The sequence below is a fragment of the Myxine glutinosa genome, chromosome 3, assembly GCF_964187855.1.
Source record: "Myxine glutinosa chromosome 3, kmMyxGlut1.1, whole genome shotgun sequence".
In the NCBI taxonomy this organism is placed as follows: domain Eukaryota; kingdom Metazoa; phylum Chordata; class Myxini; order Myxiniformes; family Myxinidae; genus Myxine; species Myxine glutinosa.
The window spans coordinates 160,202,610-160,220,929 of NC_136263.1; the positions used below are offsets into that span (position 1 = coordinate 160,202,610).

An 18,320-nucleotide genomic window follows, 5' to 3' on the forward strand; every position below is an offset into this window, starting at 1 on the left:
GGCCTATTATGTCACAATTATCATAAAAAACATTCTGCATGGGTGTCACTCCTACCCTGAAAGTTTTGGCTCAATCGGATGTGTGGTTGCTGAGAAAAACGAGGTTTAACCCATACGGACGGACGGACGGATAACCCGAAAACATAATGCCTCCGGCGACTGTCGGTGGAGGCATAAAAATGATTTTAAAGATCGTTAAAAACATTCCAGAAGTTTAGCGCTATTGAAACAGTCATACATTACCTTATACACCACCCTATTTAACATGTCCAAATACAGAAGAGTTTTGAAAGTGAAAAGAAGGCGATTTGTGTTCTACAGTGTTCAAGTTTATAATTCAATTCAAATAAAATAAAGATTGTAAAAGTCGTAGAAATAAATAAATTCTGGAATTTACTGCCGTTGACGCAGTGTCGATTACACCACCTTATCTAAACATATTACATGAGTTATTCGTGCTTGTTATATGTGTCCTTTGGAAGGCCCTTAAAAGCACCATTATATCACTCCTCTCTGCGCATGTGCAATCAGGATGAATTCAGAGACAAAGCACCGCTAAGCTACAGGTTTGTTTTCTGATTTGTGTTCAAAATTTATCAACCAATTCAAATCATATCCTGACAAGACAGACAGACATCTGAAGGGCAAGTGACCGGTTACAAATCTATGCTCGTTGCTAAGGAAGAGCAATACCAGATTACAAATAGAATCAATGATTTATGAATAAAGAAAAAAACCCTCTGACGTATTACAGTATCTTCCTGTCAAAATACTTTTGTCAATATCGTGTACAACCTCTTATCCAACCCTAACCCTAACCCTAACCACAACCTCTTATTGTATAACCAGTACCATGCTGTAAAGCTACATTATAACTTCCACAAAGTTTAAAAAAAGGTTTTAATGGCTCAAAATTTACATTCAACCCACTTTCAAGCCGTGAGCAGGCAATGGAGCTGTTCAAAAGAAGAAGAAGAAGAAAATAAATAAATCAAAGACTAACAGACGAGTATTGACAAAAACAGCGCACAAAAACTGTGCAAGAAAAAGGACAAAAGGCAATGGAACATCAAACTTACAGAGGTTTTTTTCCCCACAAAGGCAGAGACTCAAATGATACGAGAGAAGATTGTGCAATAAAGCACCTCGACGTCAACCAGCTGCACGGATAAGGATATCTTAAGGCGGTTTTCAAAGCCAAGCCAACGTGAGCCTGCCCATGCATAATCATTCACTGCCATGGCAACCAATCGTCCGACCAGGCCTTGTGTTCTATCCAATAACCTCTCTTTTACCTCCTCCTCCTTCTCTAATCCCCCACATTCACCCCTTCTCCTGTCATCTTATTCTCTCCATGCTCAAGGCCAACCCGTCTTCTCAATTGTTCATCATACAGTTAAAATACAAATATTTTGAGGTTTAGGCCTTTGGAACATGGTGAAGGGATCTAAGAAACCAACAGCTCCTCCTCCAAATCACAATTTTGGAATCAAAGCATTATGGAGGCCTTTCAGCCAAACGAATGCTTCCCACTTGTAAACAAACTCCTCATTTTCATTCACCACGCAGACTCTTTTCTAACCATGCCCAATGCCACTCCTTGCTCTCCGCACTCAAGGTGGTCGTCAATCGACATGCCATGGGGTTGAGTCTCAAATTAATGGTCCCCATTTGAGTGCTTATAACCAATCTTGATTTTATTTATTTATTTTCCAATATCTGCTCCATCGGGACTCGCAATCTCAAAAACTACATTCTTTCATAGAGCAGTTTGCATCTCACCGTTTGTTTTTTGGACGTTTGGAAGAGCTTTAATCAGAAAGAGCTCTCCGGACGTTAAGGAAGAGCATGACCCTTGCATAGATCAAAAGTAGTCGAAGATGTTTCGTGAAATGCGACATTCTTTGAGGAATACCGAGTGAAACCAGGCAGGAAAGCTTTCTCCAAAGAATGGCACATGCAATGCTCTTCAATTAAAGCCTCAAGACAACTTCAGGAATCCATCATCAATGTCCTCAGGAAACCCATCCAGACTAGACAATTTGGAAGAGTGCTACTTTGATTTATCCCAAAACAAAGATCCAATTAAAAGGAACAAGCATTCTGAGTATTGCGCTGCAATACATGTCGCCTACCGGTAGTCTGTCGCCCGGAAAACTGTTGGGGAAATCACCAAAGTTCAAAGTGCCATAACTTTGTCAAAAATGATCGAAACGTCGTGAAGTTCGAACTTGAACTGTAACTTATCATGAGGAAACCATGTGCCAAGTTTGAATTCATTAGCATTAAGAGTTTAAGAAAAAATGTCCGGAAAACTGCTCTTTGCGTGATGGACGGACAGACGGACAGACCGACACTGACAGACTGACGGACTGACGGAGGGACGGAGTGCAAACCTATAGTCCCCTCCGGTGTACACCGGCAGGGGACCAATAAAAGCAAACATGCATGTGAATCCGAGTTTTTTAACATTGCTAATAATACTGTTGAGGGAATGCCTTCCAGTGGTTAACTTTGCACAGTACAACAATAGTTATCTCCCTTAGTGCAAGTATTAGCATGAGGTAAAAGTCTATATTGATGGATCCGGATCCGAGAATTTTTTTTTAAAGTGAATCTTCACCATTGAGAGATCTCGGCCAAAAGCGATATATAGCAGATATCCCAAAGAGTTGTGGACGAATTTGAACGAAACCTGGTGGACAGGTTCGGTGTGTGACAAGGAAGAAATGATTTGATTATGGTAACTATTTGAATCCAGATCTGGATCCGAGAATCTTTTGAGCAATTCTTTACCATTGAGAGATAAAGTCAAAACGATATACAACACGATATCACAAAAGGTTGTGGATGGATTATGACAGAACTTGGCGGATGAGTTGGTTCGGTGACAAGAACAAGCCGATTAGATTTTGGTTCAGGTCCGGATGCAGATCCCACCTATCGGTGGGATACAAAACATAAACTGTTCAGCCTGGCGGAGGTATGCACTCCGCCAAGTGCCATTCTAGTTAGTCTCGTCCCAAAGGGGATGACGTGTGTGTGTGTGTGTGTGTGTGTGTGTGTGTGTGTGTGTGTGTGTGTGTGTGTGTGTGTGTGTGTGTGCGTGCGTAATTTTGCATGTCTTTATGCATTCACTTTAAAAATGGTCCTCTTTGCAACCTCTTGTCCGATCAATGCAAAACTTTAAACATTGGGTCATAAAGTATTTAGTAAAAGATGGTATTTTTGTTCAGAATCAACATGAGAGGCAAGACTCTGCGCTCTACGAATGCTGTTGTCGTTCCATATGCATCTATAGAATATTCCAACCTAAACTGAAATGGATTTGGATAAAAATTAATTTGGTTCATATGAATTGAGGCCAGAGTAAGTAATCACAATGAGGGTTGGGACGAGGGAAGAGGAGAGCGGGCGGGATAAGGTGGGGGGGTGGGGGGGGAATGAGAGTGGGCAGGATGGGGATGGAGCTGAGAGGCAGTGGGATGGGCGCCGGGATGAGGGTGGGGGAGATGAGACAAGGTGGGACATGAGGGGGGGGCCGAGATGAGGGGGGGGGGCCAAGAGGGGACGGGACAAGAGAAGCCGAGAGGGGGGGGGGGGACAAGAGAAACCAAGAGGGGGGACGAGGGAAGCTGAGAGGGATGGGACATGGAGGAATACAAGAGGGGCGGGATGAGGGGTGAGCCGAGAAGGAGTGGGACAGGAGAAGCCAAGGAGAGGGGGTTAAGCGGAGCCAAGAGCATTTGGACGGGAGTCGCGTATTCCCTTGCATCACTTTGAAAGTTGCGTATTCCCTGCATGATGTGAATAAACTTGTCGTTATCGTTTCCCATCATGTCTCTATGGTCTGCAATACAGGACAGGATTTATGGAACATTGACAGAGAAGTTCTACTTTTTGCAATCAAGAACGTTTCTAGAACAGTCCAGTGCAGAAGACATTATTTTGCTTATGCATACATGCAGGTGGGTGAGGTCCCTTATGTAGAGTGGCAAGAGATCCACTAATTTGTATAAGTAATAAATACATGGTCCCAAACACAAGCATTCCAAAAACAGGATTAACATTGGAACTGCGTTGTGTCACCCAAACTAGTGCAGCTTCACGGGAAGAATTGATATTGTTGGTATGTTGGTTTGAGTTATTTGACCCTCATCCCCAAGTCTTCATTGCCCGGACACCATACTCACGGTGTTCTGAAGAAACCATTGTCAAATCGAAATACTTCTGAAGAGACAAATCGTGAGCAAAGAAGCTAAACAGCAACGAAATGGTTTCACCAACATTCCGCAATGAGAGAGCAAAGTCCAGGCGTGCTGAGGCACAGCTTGAGAGTGTGAGTGAACAGGCATTGGGTGATTGGGTGATGGGGTGATGGGGTGATGGGGTGATGGGGTGGGTGACGTGTCCATAATCATCATCAACAAACAACAACAACATGCATTTTAAAGGCCATTTTCCCTGCTAGAGCGGGGGTTAGCCTTGCGGTCCCCATGACAATCTTCTCCATTTTGCCCTATTTTCTGCATCTCTCCTTGTTAACCCCCTTGCCCGCATTTCTTCTTCCACCATCTTTAGCCAAGTCTTTCTCGGTCTTCCCCGTCTTCTACTTCCTTCTACATTCATTTCCATCACTCTTCTCAACCAGTCACTTTCATCCTTCCTCAACACATGACCAAACCATCTCAACCTGTTCCTCTTCACAGCATCAATCACAGGCTCTATTCCCATCATCTTTCGCAATTTATCATTTGTCTTCCTCTCTCTCAACGATACTCCGCACATCCGTCGAACCATTCGCATTTCCACCCTTTCCAACCTTCGTTGCTGCTCTACGTTCATTACCCATGTCTCGCTCCCATAAATCATAACACTTCTCACACATGCAGCATACACCTTTCCCTTCAGCTTCAACGACACTCCCCTCATCATCAGCACGCCACTCAATTCCCGAAACTTCTTCCATGCACATCTCACTCGAGCAACCGTTGCCGAGTCTGATCCACCTTCTCCATTCAGCATGTCTCCGAGGTAGCAAAATGTTTTCACACCTTCCAGCTTCACGCCATCTCCAAGATCCAACTCAACATTTCCTCCATCTGCAGCTCCCTCTGTGCACACCTTACATTTGAATGTAGCTGCCACACTGGTTAATGACCCTCTCAGACCACTACATTTTTGATGAACCCACTCAGCGCACATTGTACACTGAATGGAGTTCACTCCGACACCCTTCCTACACACAGCACAGGGCCACTTCCCAGTTCTTTCCACCTCACCACATGCTTTACCACTTGCCATCACCTTCGTCTTTCCGATATTCACCTTCAGACCTTTTGTCTCCATACATTCCTTCCACGTGTTCATCTTTTCCTTCAGTCCATCCATACTTTCCGCAATCAACACCAGATCATCTGCATACAACAACTCCCACGGTAAACCCTCCTTTACGTTCTGAGCCAGCACCTCCATCACAGCTACAAATAGTAGTGGACTTAGTACCGACCCCTGATGCACTCCCACCTTCACCTCAAACTCACCACTGTTCCCGTCCTTCGTCCTTACAGCTGTGCGTGCTCTTTTGTACAATGCCATCACTACTCTGATCAACCATTCCTCCACTCCTAACTTCCTCAATGCCCATGTCAATACTTTGCGTGGAACCCGATCGAATGCTTTCTCCAGATCAACAAACCCAAGAAACAACTTCTTCCTCTTCTCCATGTACTTCTCCTGCAACTGCCTCACAATGAAAAGCGCGTCTGTCGTTCCTCTTCCTGGCATAAATCCAAACTGCATTTCGTCGATCTTCACTTTCTTCCTTATCCTCCTCTCCAACACCCTTTCCAATACCTTCATTCCATGCTCCAATAACTTTATCGCTCGGTACGAGCCACACTCCAGAGGGTCACCTTTCCCCTTGTATAGAGGGACGAGGGTACTCAGTTCCCAATCCACTGGAATGCGGCCTTCTTTCACCACCAGATTACAGATCTCTGTCATTCTCTTCACACCCCAACTTCCTGCTGCCTTCAACATATCTCCCACAACTCCCGTCGGCCCTCCCGCTTTTCTACTCTTCATTGCTTTATCGCTTCCTCAACTTCCTTCTCAGTTATCTTCTCTGCCGGTCCTAAAACTGGGTTACTCTCTATGTTGCCATCCCATTCATTCTCTGTATTCAACAGCATTTCCATATATCTTTTCCATCTTCCTTTAATTCCATCTGGGTCGACAACGATTTGTCCCACTTCATCCTTCAAGCAGCTCACCCCCATCACATCACACCTCTCTTTCGCTATCTGCTTTGCAATCCTGAATACCGCTCTCTGACCCTCTTCCGAATCCAAGCGTTCTCCGAACATTTTCCTACATGCCTCCTGCGCCTTTGCTACCTCTTTCTTTGCAGCCTTCCTGGCTGCCTTATAACTTTCATGCTCTGCTGTTTCTGCTCCCGTACCCTTCGCCTTCTGCCACTCCTTGAACTTCTTCCATAATAATCATCATCGTTCGCAGATATTCTGATGAGAGGATAAGGGCAGGTTTTACAGCATGAGGGAAAGGGAATCCCAGAATTGGTTGGAAAGGTGGTGTGTGGGGTTGTGAGAGCGAAACCACAAATTTTGGGGAAGGGTTGGGTTGAAAGGTTGGTTCCCCCTGAAAGAAATGCGAATGGTTCCATGGATGTGCGGAGTATCGTTGAGAGAGAGGAGGACAAATGATGAATTGCGAAAGATGATGGGAATATTGCCTGTGATTGATGCTGTGAAGAGGAACAGGTTGAGATGGTTTGGTCATGTATTGAGGAAGGATGAAAGTGACTGGTTGAGAAGAGTGATGGAAGTTAATGTAGAAGGAAGTAGAGGACGGGGAAGACCGAGAAAGACTTGGCTAAAGATGGTGGAAGAAGAAATGCGGGCAAGGGGGTTAACAAGGGGAGATGCAGAAAATAGGGCAAAATGGAGAAGATTGTCATGGGGACCGCAAGGCTAACCCCCGCTCCAGCAGGGAAAATTGCCTTAAAATGCATGTTGTTGTTGTTGTTGGTTGGGTTGAAAGGAAATGTACGGATTGAGGAGAAGATTGAGAGGTAATCCCCAAAGTTGTGAGAGGAAAGGTTGCGAGAGTAGATTCCTGAATTGGGGATGAGAGGGGTGAGAGCAAGTGCCTGGATTGAGGGGGGGAGGGTATTCGATGAGAGCAAATGTATGCATTAAGGGGTGTGGTTTGAGAGAATGTATACATTGAGGAGTGTAGGTTGAGAGTGAATGTATGCATTGAGGAGGTGTAGTTTGAGAGTGAATGTATGCATTGAGGATGTGTAGTTTGAGAGTGAATGTATGCATTGAGGATGTGTAGTTTGAGAGTGAATGTATGCATTGAGGAGATGTAGGTTGAGAGTGAATGTATGCATTGAGGAGGTGTAGGTTGAGAGTGAATGTATGCATTGAGGATGTGTAGTTTGAGAGTGAATGTATGCATTGAGGATGTGTAGTTTGAGAGTGAATGTATGCATTGAGGGGGTGTAGTTTGAGAGTGAATGTATGCATTGAGGAGGTGTAGGTTGAGAGTGAATGTATGCATTGAGGATGTGTAGTTTGAGAGTGAATGTATGCATTGAGGATGTGTAGTTTGAGAGTGAATGTATGCATTGAGGAGATGTAGGTTGAGAGTGAATGTATGCATTGAGGAGGTGTAGTTTGAGAGTGAATGTATGCATTGAGGAGGTGTAGTTTGAGAGTGAATGTATGCATTGAGGGGTGTAGGTTGAGAGTGAATGTATGCATTGAGGAGGTGTAGGTTGAGAGTGAATGTATGCATTGAGGAGGTGTAGTTTGAGATTGAATGTATGCATTGAGGTGTGGGTTGAGAGAGAATGTATGCATTGAGGGGTGTAGGTTGAGAGTGAATGTATGCATGGAGGGGGTGTGGGTTGAGAGTGAATGTATGCATTGAGGGGGTGTAGATTGAGAGTGAATGTATGCATTGAGGATGTGTAGGTTGAGAGTGAATGTATGCATTGAGGGGGTGTAGGTTGAGAGTGAATGTATGCATTGAGGGGTGTATATTGAGTGAATGTATGCATTGAGGATGTGTAGGTTGAGAGTGAATGTATGCATTGAGGGGTGTAGGTTGAGAGTGAATGTATGCATTGAGGGGTGTAGGTTGAGAGTGAATGTATGCATTGAGGGGGAGTAGGTTGAGAGTGAATGTATGCATTGAGGGGGAGTAGGTTGAGAGTGAATGTCTGCATTGACGGGGTGTAGGTTGAGAGTTAATGCATGCATTGAGGGGGTGTAGGTTGAGAGTGAATGTCTGCATTGAAGGGGCGTAGGTTGAGAGTGAATGTATGCATTGAGGGGGTGTAGGTTGAGAGTGAATGTCTGCATTGAGGGGTGAAGGTTGAGAGTGAGTGTCTGCATTGAGGGGGTGTAGGTTGAGAGTGAATGTATGCATTGAGTGGGTGTGGGTTGAGAGTGAATGTCTGCATTGAGGATGTGTAGGTTGAGAGTGAATGTATGCATTGAGGAGGTGTAGGTTGAGAGTGAATGTATGCATTGAGGTGTAGTTTGAGAGTGAATGTATGCATTGAGGATGTGTAGTTTGAGAGTGAATGTATGCATTGAGGAGGTGTAGGTTGAGAGTGAATGTATGCATTGAGGATGTGTAGTTTGAGAGTGAATGTATGCATTGAGGATGTGTAGTTTGAGAGTGAATGTATGCATTGAGGAGATGTAGGTTGAGAGTGAATGTATGCATTGAGGAGGTGTAGTTTGAGAGTGAATGTATGCATTGAGGAGGTGTAGTTTGAGAGTGAATGTATGCATTGAGGATGTGTAGTTTGAGAGTGAATGTATGCATTGAGGAGATGTAGGTTGAGAGTGAATGTATGCATTGAGGAGGTGTAGTTTGAGAGTGAATGTATGCATTGAGGATGTGTAGTTTGAGAGTGAATGTATGCATTGAGGAGGTGTAGGTTGAGAGTGAATGTATGCATTGAGGATGTGTAGTTTGAGAGTGAATGTATGCATTGAGGATGTGTAGTTTGAGAGTGAATGTATGCATTGAGGAGATGTAGGTTGAGAGTGAATGTATGCATTGAGGAGGTGTAGTTTGAGATTGAATGTATGCATTGAGGTGTGGGTTGAGAGAGAATGTATGCATTGAGGGGTGTAGGTTGAGAGTGAATGTATGCATGGAGGGGGTGTGGGTTGAGAGTGAATGTATGCATTGAGGGGGTGTAGATTGAGAGTGAATGTATGCATTGAGGATGTGTAGGTTGAGAGTGAATGTATGCATTGAGGGGGTGTAGGTTGAGAGTGAATGTATGCATTGAGGGGTGTATATTGAGTGAATGTATGCATTGAGGATGTGTAGGTTGAGAGTGAATGTATGCATTGAGGGGTGTAGGTTGAGAGTGAATGTATGCATTGAGGGGTGTAGGTTGAGAGTGAATGTATGCATTGAGGGGGAGTAGGTTGAGAGTGAATGTATGCATTGAGGGGGAGTAGGTTGAGAGTGAATGTCTGCATTGACGGGGTGTAGGTTGAGAGTTAATGCATGCATTGAGGGGGTGTAGGTTGAGAGTGAATGTCTGCATTGAAGGGGCGTAGGTTGAGAGTGAATGTATGCATTGAGGGGGTGTAGGTTGAGAGTGAATGTCTGCATTGAGGGGTGAAGGTTGAGAGTGAGTGTCTGCATTGAGGGGGTGTAGGTTGAGAGTGAATGTATGCATTGAGTGGGTGTGGGTTGAGAGTGAATGTCTGCATTGAGGATGTGTAGGTTGAGAGTGAATGTATGCATTGAGGAGGTGTAGGTTGAGAGTGAATGTATGCATTGAGGTGTAGTTTGAGAGTGAATGTATGCATTGAGGATGTGTAGTTTGAGAGTGAATGTATGCATTGAGGAGGTGTAGGTTGAGAGTGAATGTATGCATTGAGGATGTGTAGTTTGAGAGTGAATGTATGCATTGAGGATGTGTAGTTTGAGAGTGAATGTATGCATTGAGGAGATGTAGGTTGAGAGTGAATGTATGCATTGAGGAGGTGTAGTTTGAGAGTGAATGTATGCATTGAGGAGGTGTAGTTTGAGAGTGAATGTATGCATTGAGGATGTGTAGTTTGAGAGTGAATGTATGCATTGAGGAGATGTAGGTTGAGAGTGAATGTATGCATTGAGGAGGTGTAGTTTGAGAGTGAATGTATGCATTGAGGATGTGTAGTTTGAGAGTGAATGTATGCATTGAGGAGGTGTAGGTTGAGAGTGAATGTATGCATTGAGGATGTGTAGTTTGAGAGTGAATGTATGCATTGAGGATGTGTAGTTTGAGAGTGAATGTATGCATTGAGGAGATGTAGGTTGAGAGTGAATGTATGCATTGAGGAGGTGTAGTTTGAGAGTGAATGTATGCATTGAGGAGGTGTAGTTTGAGAGTGAATGTATGCATTGAGGGGTGTAGGTTGAGAGTGAATGTATGCATTGAGGAGGTGTAGGTTGAGAGTGAATGTATGCATTGAGGAGGTGTAGTTTGAGATTGAATGTATGCATTGAGGTGTGGGTTGAGAGAGAATGTATGCATTGAGGGGTGTAGGTTGAGAGTGAATGTATGCATTGAGGGGGTGTGGGTTGAGAGTGAATGTATGCATTGAGGGGGTGTAGATTGAGAGTGAATGTATGCATTGAGGATGTGTAGGTTGAGAGTGAATGTATGCATTGAGGGGGTGTAGGTTGAGAGTGAATGTATGCATTGAGGATGTGTAGGTTGAGAGTGAATGTATGCATTGAGGATGTGTAGGTTGAGAGTGAATGTATGCATTGAGGGGTGTAGGTTGAGAGTGAATGTATGCATTGAGGGGTGTAGGTTGAGAGTGAATGTATGCATTGAGGGGGAGTAGGTTGAGAGTGAATGTATGCATTGAGGGGGAGTAGGTTGAGAGTGAATGTCTGCATTGACGGGGTGTAGGTTGAGAGTTAATGCATGCATTGAGGGGGTGTAGGTTGAGAGTGAATGTCTGCATTGAGGGGTGAAGGTTGAGAGTGAGTGTCTGCATTGAGGGGGTGTAGGTTGAGAGTGAATGTATGCATTGAGTGGGTGTGGGTTGAGAGTGAATGTCTGCATTGAGGCTGTGTAGTTTGAGAGTGAATGTATGCATTGAGGAGATGTAGGTTGAGAGTGAATGTATGCATTGAGGATGTGTAGTTTGAGAGTGAATGTATGCATTGAGGAGGTGTAGGTTGAGAGTGAATGTCTGCATTGAGGATGTGTAGTTTGAGAGTGAATGTATGCATTGAGGAGATGTAGGTTGAGAGTGAATGTATGCATTGAGGAGGTGTAGTTTGAGAGTGAATGTATGCATTGAGGAGGTGTAGTTTGAGAGTGAATGTATGCATTGAGGAGGTGTAGGTTGAGAGTGAATGTATGCATTGAGGAGGTGTAGGTTGAGAGTGAATGTATGCATTGAGGAGGTGTAGTTTGAGAGTGAATGTATGCATTGAGGATGTGTAGTTTGAGAGTGAATGTATGTATTGAGGATGTGTAGTTTGAGAGTGAATGTATGCATTGAGGAGGTGTAGTTTGAGAGTGAATGTATGCATTGAGGAGGTGTAGTTTGAGAGTGAATGTATGCATTGAGGATGTGTAGTTTGAGAGTGAATGTATGCATTGAGGAGGTGTAGGTTGAGAGTGAATGTATGCATTGAGGAGGTGTAGTTTGAGATTGAATGTATGCATTGAGGTGTGGGTTGAGAGAGAATGTATGCATTGAGGGGTGAAGGTTGAGAGTGAATGTATGCATTGAGGGGGTGTAGGTTGAGAGTGAATGTATGCATTGAGGGGTGTAGATTGAGTGAATGTATGCATTGAGGATGTGTAGGTTGAGAGTGAATGTATGCATTGAGGGGTGTAGGTTGAGAGTGAATGTATGCATTGAGGGGTGTAGGTTGAGAGTGAATGTATGCATTGAGGGGGAGTAGGTTGAGAGTGAATGTATGCATTGAGGGGGAGTAGGTTGAGAGTGAATGTCTGCATTGACGGGGTGTAGGTTGAGAGTTAATGCATGCATTGAGGGGGTGTAGGTTGAGAGTGAATGTCTGCATTGAAGGGGCGTAGGTTGAGAGTGAATGTATGCATTGAGGGGGTGTAGGTTGAGAGTGAATGTCTGCATTGAGGGGTGAAGGTTGAGAGTGAGTGTCTGCATTGAGGGGGTGTAGGTTGAGAGTGAATGTATGCATTGAGGATGTGTAGGTTGAGAGTGAATGTATGCATTGAGGGGGTGTAGGTTGAGAGTGAATGTCTGCATTGAGGGGGTGTAGGTTGAGAGTGAATGTATGCATTGAGGAGGTGTAGGTTGAGAGTGAATGTATGCATTGAGGGGGTGTAGGTTGAGAGAGAATGTCTGCATTGAGGAGGTGTAGTTTGAGAGTGAATGTATGCATTGAGGATGTGTAGGTTGAGAGTGAATGTATGCATTGAGGGGGTGTAGGTTGACAGTGAATGTATGCATTCAGTGGGTGTAGGTTGAGAGTGAATGTCTGCATTGAGGGGTGTAGGTTGAGAGTTAATGTATGCATTGAGGGGGTGTAGGTTGAGAGTGAATGTATGCATTGAGGATGTGTAGGTTGAGAGTGAATGTATGCATTGAGGGGGTGTAGGTTGAGAGTGAATGTATGCATTGAGGGGGTGTAGGTTGAGAGTGAATGTATGCATTGAGGGGGTGTAGGTTGAGAGTGAATGCATGCATTGAGGAGGTGTAGGTTGAGAGTGAATGTCTGCATTGAGGGGGTGTAGGTTGAGAGTGAATGTATGCATTGAGGGGGTGTAGGTTGAGAGTGAATGTATGCATTGAGTGGGTGTGGGTTGAGAGTGAATGTCTGCATTGAGTGGGTGTAGGTTGAGAGTGAATGTATGCATTGAGTGGGTGTGGGTTGAGAGTGAATGTCTGCATTGAGGGGGTGTGGGTTGAGAGTGAATGTCTGCATTGAGGGGTGTGGGTTGAGAAAGAATGTCTGCATTGAGGGGTGTGGGTTGAGAGTTAATGTCTGCATTGAGGGGTGTGGGTTGAGAGTGAATGTCTGCATTGAGGGGTGTGGGTTGAGAGTGAATGTATGCATTGAGGGTGGGGGCAGATTGTGGGTGAATGTATGCATTGAGGGGGGGGGGGAGTCAGCTTGTGAGTGAATGTATGCATTGAGGGGGGGTCAGCTTGTGAGTGAATGTATGCATTGAGGGGGGGTCAGCTTGTGAGTGAATGTATGCATTAAGGAGGGAGGAGGCATATTGAGGATGAATGTAAGCATTGAGGGTGGGAGCAGATTGTGGGTGAATGTATGCATTAAGGAGGGAGGAGGAATATTGAGGATGAATGTAAGCATTGAGGGTGGGGGCAGATTGTGGGTGAATGTATGCATTGAGGGGGGGGGAGTCAGCTTGTGAGTGAATGTATGCATTGAGGGGGGGGTCAGCTTGTGAGTGAATGTATGCATTGAGGGGGGGGGGTCAGCTTGTGAGTGAATGTATGCATTAAGGAGGAAGGAGGCATATTGAGAATGAATGTATGCATTGAGGGTGGGGGCAGATTGTGGGTGAATGTATGCATTGAGGGTGGGGGTCAGCTTGTGAGTGAATGTATGCATTGAGGGTGGGGGCAGATTGTGGGTGATGTATGCATTGGGGGGGGGGGGGGAAGTCAGCTTGTGAGTGAATGTATGCATTGAGGGGGGGGGGTCAGCTTGTGAGTGAATGTATGCATTAAAGGGGGGGGTCAGCTTGTGAGTGAATGTATGCATTGAGGGTGGGGGCAGATTGTGGGTGAATGTATGCATTGAGGGTGGGGGGGGGTCAGCTTGTGAGTAAATGTATGCATTGAGGGTGGGGGCAGATTGTGGGTGAATGTATGCATTGAGGGTGGGGGGAGGGGGTCAGCTTGTGAGTGAATTTATGCATTAAGGAGGGAGGGGGCATTGAGGATGAATGTAAGCATTGAGGGTGGGGGCAGATTGTGGGTGAATGTATGCATTGAGGGGGGGGTCAGCTTGTGAGTGAATGTATGCATTGAGGGGGGGGGGTCAGCTTGTGAGTGAATGTATGCATTAAGGAGGAAGGAGGCATATTGAGAATGAATGTATGCATTGAGGGTGGGGGCAGATTGTGGGTGAATGTATGCATTGAGGGTGGGGGTCAGCTTGTGAGTGAATGTATGCATTGAGGGTGGGGGCAGATTGTGGGTGATGTATGCATTGGGGGGGGGGGGAAGTCAGCTTGTGAGTGAATGTATGCATTGAGGGGGGGGGGGGTCAGCTTGTGAGTGAATGTATGCATTAAAGGGGGGGGTCAGCTTGTGAGTGAATGTATGCATTGAGGGTGGGGGCAGATTGTGGGTGAATGTATGCATTGAGGGTGGGGGGGGTCAGCTTGTGAGTAAATGTATGCATTGAGGGTGGGGGCAGATTGTGGGTGAATGTATGCATTGAGGGTGGGGGGAGGGGGTCAGCTTGTGAGTGAATTTATGCATTAAGGAGGGAGGGGGCATTGAGGATGAATGTAAGCATTGAGGGTGGGGGCAGATTGTGGGTGAATGTATGCATTGAGGGTGGGGGGGGAGGTCAGCTTGTGAGTGAATGTATGCATTAAGGAGGGAGGAGGCATATTGAGGATGAATGTAAGCATTGAGGGTGGGGGCAGATTGTGAGTGAATGTATGCATTAAGGGGGGTTCACACTCCGTCCTTGGTTTGGGGGCGGAGCGTTGTGAGAGCGAATGCCAGAATTTGGGGTGTGAGGGGGGAGGAGTGAGAGTGAATGCACGGACTTTGGGAAGGGGAGTGTGGGTTTTCAGCACGAAAACGTGGAAGAGGAGGAGTGGAACGTAAGTATCGTGTAACATCAAATGGTTCGGCAGAAGAGACAATGTTCTCATAAGAAACGTTTGTAAAAACATTCAAACACTGAACATTCTGATAAACACAACTCACGTGTGCAAACAAAACTAATAAACCACGTTGAGGTAAAATCGAATTAATAAACAACTCGAGATCGATTGAAGAATTAAACTTCACGTTCAGTTTTCTTTCACACGGAACCTGCGGCTCGGTAACCTCCCGCCCATGCTCCCAAAACCCCCTAAACCCCCCATCCCATACACAGGTACAGCACGTACACATGAGGCTGCCAGTCCGCTCGGATCGTACGTCTCCGTTTTGTGTCCACAGATGTCCGCAGTGATGGGACCGGGTTCATTGGTTCCGCATTGATCACCACGAACCACGTGATTCAGGCACGTCCGTGCGACTCCTTGCGAAACTTTTTCACTCAAAGATGACACGCCGAGCACACCTATTGGTGGAAGAGGATGTTATTGCCGAAGTACACCGCCCAGCCAAAAAAAAAACAAAGACAAAAGTTTTCAAACAAAAAGGTCCTTTTCCCTCCTGTTTTCCGATTTATTCATCAATTCGCTTAATTAGACATATTCATGGATTGTGTTCGTTGTTTAACTTCAGGGGAGCAGTGACCAGGGGCCAAAGTTTGAGGGTAAATAATTAAGAGGTAATTAGCGAAGAGGGTGGACAAGTTATAATGGGATTTAGAGACGTACCTGGATGCATTCGAGGTATATGCGTATGGCATGGTCGGTACCGTAGCTTGTACGCTGATGGGTGATGACACTGGAGTTGGCGCAGCGCAGTCATGATGGTCCGAATGGCCTCTTCATGCGCCAAAGTTCATTCTGAGGTGTCGCAGCATATCGGAGCACGCCGTCCTGCAGAAGAGGTGAATAAACAGCTGTTTTACCGTCATTTTGAACATCTATTGAAATATATTCACATGCATTTTGATGCAAAAACAGACATTTAATTTCATCTTGTGTGTGCTTCTTATCACAACCGTGAAACGTTCAAATTTAAACGAAGGAATCATTAAAAATGCCCAAGATGAAGGACACTGTAGCAATGGATTTTAAAAGATGGCGGACTGAGCCAGTCGGACAAGTCTAGGTTCTGCAAGACAGAAACAAAAACAGAAAGTACTAGTCACCTGCTCTCAGGATGGAAAACACTATTATCAGAACAACTTTACACACAACGGCACAACAAAGTATACAAAGTCATTAATTGGCACATCTGCAAAAATGTAAACATCCCAGAACCAGAAAACTCTTGGTAACAGGAACCAAGGGCAATCATTGAAAACGAGGACGTCATGCTCACGTACGACCTGATGATTCCATCGAGCGTGAACATATAAATCAAAGCATTGTGTCTGGACGTTGTACTCAGGAACAAAAAGGAAAGGACAGCATTGATGATGAGATATCAGTACCAAGTAATTTTGGCCTAAACAATGCAGAAATCAAGAAAATGACCAAATTCCAGGACCTCAAAAATGAGGTCAAGAAATCTTGGAAGCTCAAGAGAATCGAAATTGTACCAGTGATAATTGGAGCAACAGGAATGATGAAGAAGAACCTCAGTGAGATATTAAAAACCATCACCCGGAATATTACGACAAATTAACTATAATTGGAGGCATTTCGGGGTTCAGTGACGATCCTGAAAAGAGCCCTTGGAACAAAACTCTGAAAAAGTTGAACAGTTTGGTCCATGAACCGCGATCCCTTACCGAAGAGGAGGTGGATACTTTGGGTCCTGGGAGGACTCTGTTCCACCTCCTGAAACCCGCAAATGGAGAAAACAACCAACGACACACACACACACACACACAGGCAAAACCCCATCATCACGCTGCACGGGAGGACAAGCTAAAAGCAACATCCTCTTTCATGCCTTCTCCTACAAATAGGAAAAATATCAATATCCATGTACCTTAATTGGGCGAGGCTAAAACAAGAAATCAATTTGGGTTTAAATTAGATGAAAAATTGCTATGGTTACATCAGGTAACTTTGTCTAACTGTGATTAAAGCAGCACACTAAAGTAGATCTGCGTTCAGACGCCAACACGACACACACACACCACAATATCCTCCTCTAATTGACTGACTAATATTTTAATTTATGGAAAATTGACACTCAATTGCAAGGGTTTGACAAAGTCTGAATGCTGAATGCCTCAACTCTGTGTTTGCATCAAAATATTGTGTCCCAAACCCATCTCTCTCTGTACCCACCTTACCCAGTCGAACCCAGCTGCTGCTGGACCCTGTGTCCTTCCCTCCTGACAAGGTGGAGAAGTTTCTGTCAATCCTCGATGATGATTCTGCAACTGGACCAGATGGCATCAGCCCACGGGTCCTAAAATCCTGCTCTGCCGCTCTATCTCACCCTCTCTCTGTTCTCTTCACCCTCTCTTTTCCTCAAGGTCATCTGCCATCTGCTTGTAAATCAGTCAACATTACAGCTTTACACAAAAAAGCTGCAAAGACAGATCCTTCCAACTACAGACCAACCAGCCTGCTCCCAATCATCAGCAAGGTCACGGAATCCATCATTGCTTCGGATATCAAATCCTTCCTCTTCTCCAATGCTTTATCTCTGATCATCATTTTGGATTCAGACCAGGCCATTCTACTCTGGACATTATGCTTCTGCTGTCTCAACAATGGATGGAGGTCCTCAAAGTCAAACAGGAAATCAGCGTCTCCCTTGACATATCCCGTGCCTTCGATACGGTCTGGCACTGCTCACCAAACTCTCCTCCTATGGTATCCACAAAAATCTCCAATCATGGCTTGCAGACTTCCTCACCGGTGTAGTCGACATGTGGCCCTGAATGGAAATCTCTAATCTCTTCTTCCTGTCCAGGCAGGAGTTCCTCAAGGCAGTGTTCAGCGTTCTGTGCTTTTTCTGGTCTTCATTAATGATCTCTCCGACTCTCTGGAAAATCCTCTATCTCTTTGCTGACGACTCCACTCTCTGCCGCTCCATCTCTCAACCCTCAGGTTGGCAGTCTGCTGCCGCTTCACTCTCTGCAGGCCTGGACAAAATCACAAACTGGTCAAACAAGTGGAACATGTCTTTCAATTCTGACAAATCTCACACTCTTACTCTATCTCTCAGAAAAGACCGACTGGACAACCCTCCCATCTACTTTCTGAACAATCCTCTCCAAGAAGTTCTGTCACTCAAGCTTTTGGGTCTCACTATCTGCAATGATCTTTCCTGGGAAAACCACATTTCCAAGCTGGCCTCCAAAGCCAGTCGCTGACTGGGCATCCTCCGTCGTGTGGTCATTTCTGGGCACACCTGAGGTCCTCACCACATACAAAGCTTTCATCCGCAACTTCATGGAATACTGTTCCCCCCTCTGGGCTGGTGCGCCTGCCTCACACCAAGCTCGGCTTCACGCGGTTGAAACCAAAG

The 18,320-nt window shown here is 45.2% G+C and overlaps 1 protein-coding gene across 2 annotated transcripts in view; it reads right to left on the reverse strand.

Annotated features, from left to right (window-relative positions):
• Nucleotides 1-15,333, reverse strand: part of LOC137423093 (discoidin domain-containing receptor 2) — a 77,639-nt gene extending 62,306 nt beyond the window's left edge. The window contains exon 1 of one of the 2 annotated variants that reach the window (XM_068109898.2): nt 15,158-15,333. The gene's annotated coding sequence lies outside the window, so the exon portion shown is untranslated. Of the gene's footprint in view, nt 1-4,193; nt 4,234-15,157 lie in introns of those variants that run through there. The other variant, XM_068109899.2, reaches the window with a different exon arrangement.
• Between the last annotated feature and the right edge of the window lie 2,987 nt (nt 15,334-18,320).